Below are 6000 nucleotides of genomic sequence, written 5' to 3' on the forward strand. Positions count from 1 at the left end.
ATGAATTGGACTTTGAAGGACATTAAATAAATACATTGTATTTTAGTTTTGGTGTTGTGTTTACAGTTTGTCAATAAATTATTGCATTTATGGCCCTCTATAGTCTAGTGGTCAAGGCTTGGCGCTTTCATTACTGCAAACCGTGTTCAATTCCTGTAGTGAGAACGTGGTCCATGTAATTTTTTAACAGATTGCTCGATTACGTTAATACCATTAAACCTCATATTTCATTATTGATGAATGAATTAATGATAAATGAACGGTCTTTACTGTCATTATACAATAGTACTGTACAATGAAATTAAAGGTCTCCTTCTTTCAGTGCAAAAAGAGATGTAGAGAGCGGCCGGCTAACTGCACGCTAGCATTGGGAATCCTCTAATTGAGCCAGATCTCCGGGATGATTAGAATACAACAGTTATGAATGTAACGGTTTTCCATATGTTGTAGCTCTAGGTCAGGGGTTCTCGTTACGTTGATCGCGATCTACTGGTGAATACCAGAAGTAGTAATGGTACACCACCGGAAAGTGCATTCAGTGCTTTGAATTTGTTGGACACACATTGCTATCCATCAGTCAAATGTAGCACTTGAGCAGTACAGTGCTAGTTATTATTTCTTTGCATCATCATTCATATTAAAAATAAGACTGTCTTGACATTTTTAGTTTGACCAAACACATGTAATACATTTACGATTGCGTTATTGCAATACATATTGCATTCTAAGGATTGCAAGAATTCAATTACATGATTTAGCAATTTTCCAATCCAGACTGCCCTTGAATTTGTATCGGTCTTAGTTAGTACTGTATATGGTTTATTAAAGAATCAAAATAGAATGTAAATAAATGGAAATGTTCTGCACTTATATAGCGCTTTTCAAGTCAATGAAGACCTCTCAAAGCGTTTTACAATGTACTTAACACTTTCCCTTTTTACACACACTAACTAACTGATAGCAGCGTTAGCCATGCAATGCAACTCCCTGCTCATCGGAGGCATTAGGGATTCAGTGGCTTGCTCAAGGACACTTCGACATATAACCCGGAGGAGCCGGCAATCGAACCTGCGACGTCTTGATCCCAAGACGAGCCCTTTACCTTTTCATTTTTTAGATAGCCTCAATACTGAAAAAATGTGGGCTGCTATGTTCTATGTTAAACGGTGTATAACATGCACCCAAACTTTGAGTTATTTTCAGTGTAACAAAACAAGGTCACATTTTTTCTAAAATAGGGCAACTTTTATTTATTTCTGTGCTGCTCAGTACCAAACGACCCATGGCCCAGTGGTTGCTGACCACTGCTCTGGAAAGCTTGCTAGCTGACAAATCTGTCACAAGAAGTCGGATTGCACCAAAAAAGTGTCAGCATTTAGCATAAATCAACCTAACACCTTCATTATTAAAAAAAAATAAAAAAATCAGCTCCTCATTTCAGGAGCGCTTAGCATTGTGTTGGGGGTCCCTGGACCTGGCAGGCATGTGGCTAGTGGCAGCAAACCGCGGCGATCGCGTTAAATCAGAAATCGCGCCAAGCCGAGCCCCGTCTTGTCACGCCAGACCAGCAAAATCCAACAGTGAGCCGCTGTGGCAGCCCCCCATAACCCCCTGCTGATCCCTGAGCGCCTTCAATAAGTCAGACAAGGAGAGCCAAGACGACGAAAGACAGGACGGATTTGTCTTGCCACTTCTTTTATTGCGCAGTCCCAAAGTGGCGCCCTCACCGTTGTTGTTTTGACACTATCAATCAGGTCCTCAGTGTGCTCATTGGATGCGCCTTTGCCTGACCTTACTCTTCTTGTGATACAAAACGATAAGACAGTGTTGCAGATGTAGTGAGCTACGTAATTAGCTAGCCAAAACCTTATTACAGGCATGAAAATATCTCATCTTTCGATGCAATTAATCGTTTTGAAGTAATAGAAACATTTTTTTTAGAGGGAAGGGGGGCTCATATGATTTTGCTGGGAATGAATTGGGTGTTTGAGCTTGTCCATTTGAATTAAAAAAAAAAGCTTATAAATGCTAAACCAGTTGGTGTGAGCGAAAGAGGTTGCCTGTATTTTTTTGTTTTATTTCATTTATCCTTCATAAAGAACCAACTTTTTTCTCTTTGATGAGGGAAAATATGAATGGGAATTGCACCTATACTTTCTGTATCACCCCTCTCAAAGACTTCATCGATACCATGTTTGCAAGTATTTGAATCACTTCTTAGAATCTCAAAAACAGCTGTAATATACTGTGAGAGTAATAAGTATTTTATCCCTTGCTGATTGTTTTGGTTTGCCCACTAATAAAGCCATGTTGATTCATGTATTGTGCAGTTCTGAGGGACAACCTTCTCCCTTCTACCATGGAGCTGAATGTGGGCTGTGGTTGGATCTTCAAACATGCCACTGACCCCAAGCATGCAGCAAAGACAACTGAGCAGTTGCTCAAGAAGAAGTACATCCAGGTTTTGCAGTAGCCCAGCCAGTATCCAGACCTCAATCTAATTGGAAATCTATGGAGAAAGTTGAATTTCTTAGTTGGAAAGTGACACCTCCCCAACTTTGATGAGTTAGAGAGGATCTGCAAAGAAAAATTCCCCCTGGCATGTCTGTAACCTTAGTGTAACCTCCACAAATGTCTGACCACTGTGCTTACAAACAAAGGCTTAGTCACCAAGTTTCAAGTGCTTCTGGTTACCAGGATAAAATACTTATTTCACTCTATTATGAACCAATCCTCAGTAGGGTCGCGGGGGTGCTGGAGCCCATCCCAGCCATCTTCGGGCAGTGGGCAGGGGACGCCCTGAACTGGTTGCCAGGCAGTCGCAGGGTACACAGAGCTGGCAACTCACTCGCTCGAATATGGGAGGAAAAGAGAACTGCCCAGAGGAAACCCACGCAGACACGGGAGAACATGCAAACTCCACATGGGGAAGCAGCCATAGCTGGATTTGAACCCTCAACCTCCGCACCGTGTGCGCTATTCACCCAGATGCCGTGCCGCCGCCGAAAATAAATAAAACAATTTTTACTAAAATTAGATTTGGGCAGAACGGCAGCTGAGCGGTTAGCGCGTCCGAGGTCATGGGTTTCAAATGGGGCTTCTAGCCTTCCTGTGCTGCATGTCCTCTCCGTGCCTCTGTTGGTTTCCTCAGGGCACTATAGTTTCCTCCTCCATTCCAAAAACATGCATGACAGGTTAATTGGCTGGTCCAAATGATGTACATTTTTTTTTTTCAATAAGCGCATTTGCTGAAGAAAAGAATGTGTTTTAAAGTTGTTAAAATCACATTCATTGATGAAAACATGCACAGAATTCTAGACATTTCATTTCAATTGTCTTTATTGTAATTGATAGCAATGTTGTGAAACATTGTATGCAACAAGATTAGACATGGAAACACACGTCATAAATATGTTTAAGGTCGATGCGGTATTTGAAAACTTAAGGCTGCGATCATGTCTTCAAGCCAGGATATGCCAATCAAGTAACACAATATCTGCGAGTATTTTTTAGATGTGCATGAATAAACTTTTGTTTTTTTTATCCTTTTGGGGGTTTGTTCTGCCCAGAACAGGCCTGATAAAAGTAAGATAAAAGCATGTATGCGGAATGAGAGATAAAAAAATAAGGGCTCTTTGAACTCAGTTGGGCGTTAACACATACTTTATCGAAAATTTATTTTAATTTTTACTTTGTAAGGACGCGACAAATGACGGTCATTGTAAATAGGCAAAAATATTAAGTATTAAACAAAAGCACTGCTTAAAGTTAGGCTCAAGTTATAACAAAAATAATGGTGCAATGAAAAATAGTGCATCGTAACAGTAGCACAATGAAAATGAGTGCAATAACATTTAGCAGCAACAAAAAACATTCCCAAATAAGTCATACGACATGTTCTCACAGTTTTGCACGCTTGTTTAGGGTCGTGATGGCCCTTGATGTCCTCTTGAAGCAAACACAAGTTGATTTCCTGCACTAATGAAAGACAAGTGTCCGTCGAGCGGGGTCCTCCCCTGCTGTCCGACATTAAAACGGGCTGCCCCGGGCAGTCTGTCTGTGCTCATCGTTGACAGGGTCGAAGGGGTCGAGGGCCCCGACCGGCGGCCGACCACCTGCTTTGCTTGTTCACGCTGTCGCCGGGTGCCCTTTTTTTTAGGATCTCGCTGCCTCTTTAAGAGTTTAGCTATGCCTTTGATGTACCCTTTGATTTTTCAGGAATACACGGTGGATCAATAAGGGGAACTTCAAAGCGGCGGCCTTCGTCACCTGCTGCTAGGCTCCCGACGTCCAATCAGGACTGAACAAACAAAACTCCACCGTGAATTGTTGGCACCTGGATCACACCACCATTGATCGTTTTTTTCAAAGTGCTGTGCAAGGTTTTTTTAAAATTAAACTTGTGTTAAGTTTACACTTTAGTAGACTGTCAAAATGAGGAGAGAAGACATCAATGGATTTTGAACTTGAAAGGAGACCGGGGAGAGAAGCCTTCAGATGAGGGAATTCCATTTCCCTTTTTGAGACCGTCCCCTGAGCCCCCTCTTTTTATAAGTGATTCAAGGTTACAAAAAAAACAAAGGGTGTGAAAATCAAACAACAGCAACATCGTTGGCCAATGGCAACTGTTACCTTATTTTTTTGCCCTTACAGCAACTCATTTTCCTTATTAAATAAGTTACTGTGTTAAAAATGTAATACAAAGCTAAAATGGATGTAATTAAAATGTGTTCTAAATATGTATTTTGTGTTTATGTGATCTTTAAACATAAGGGGAAATAATACTACATCTGGGTTTGCCGTGTCATTTCCTGTTCTGCGATTGAGTTGTCAGTAGTCTCACACAATAGCGGAGAGGTCGGGTGCGTGATCTTTCTCCATCTATGTTGAAGAAATAACAAGGCAACCGAGCTTTTTAAGGTTTTTATATGATATATAAATCATAATATCTTGCAATAATTCAGACATATGTAAAGTGTGTTAATTATTTACACATGGTCTCAATGAATTGTCATGTACTATTCAAGTTTTTACCATTCGAGAAGGACTTAAAGCTTCAATTACACATCCCCTGCTGTCACGCTCCTTCTTTGGTGTTTTAGCTTAGTGTTATATTAATGACACTACAATAATTAAAGTTTGTCACTAAATACTGTATGTTTTTACTATTGGATGACATTTCCAGGTATATCAGTTTTATTATTTAACCATCACATCATTACTTTGATAATCACATGATTCATTTAGTTGTTATAAATGCCCTTTATGTATATTTGCTGTACTTGTTGTTTCAATGTATCTTTTTATTCAGTACTTTCCTAGTAATCGTTTAACATTTCTAAATGGTGCTTTGTTGAGTCTGCCCTTAAATCTGCTAATCTTACCATGACATCTTCAAAATTCACCTGAGTGCAGGTTTATTGTGGAAGATGTTCTTCTCTTACCTTTGCCTGGAAAATCCCATTTCAGTTAACTTAAGTTTCATTTGTGTCAATCCATGCTCCTTTACTTTAAAAACAATGATCAGCCATTTCTTGATGTTTGCTTGTTCAGGGAGGACATATTCCTGATGCCCCAAGCTCAAAACATCCCGTTTATTTCTTATTTTGTTTCTTTATATGAAATTCATCGACAGAACTGCTATCTTCAGCTAGCGGTTTCTTTGTCCAAAATCTCAGTCTGAATCTCGAAAAGAGAGCACGTGGTGGGACACCAGTTTCGGGCACGTTACTTAAAAAACAGTAATTAGTTATAGTTACTCACTACTTTTTCCAAAAAGTTATTAAGTGAGTTACTCTATAGTAAAAGTAATTAGTTACCAGGTAAAGTAAATATTTATGTTACTTTTTTAAAAAGGTTTTTTTTGTCAAAGAATTCGAAATTTTCTGAGCAGCATTCGAGTCAGTTGAATAGAGAAGAACAGACAGGTAATTGTGTTAAAGGACGTCGTAATATTTATTGCACCTCATCAGCAAAATATATATCTTACACTATAAGTGC

The sequence above is a fragment of the Urocampus carinirostris genome, chromosome 18, assembly GCF_059441175.1.
Source record: "Urocampus carinirostris isolate Australia breed hairy pipefish chromosome 18, RoL_Ucar_1.0, whole genome shotgun sequence".
Lineage (NCBI taxonomy): Eukaryota > Metazoa > Chordata > Actinopteri > Syngnathiformes > Syngnathidae > Urocampus > Urocampus carinirostris.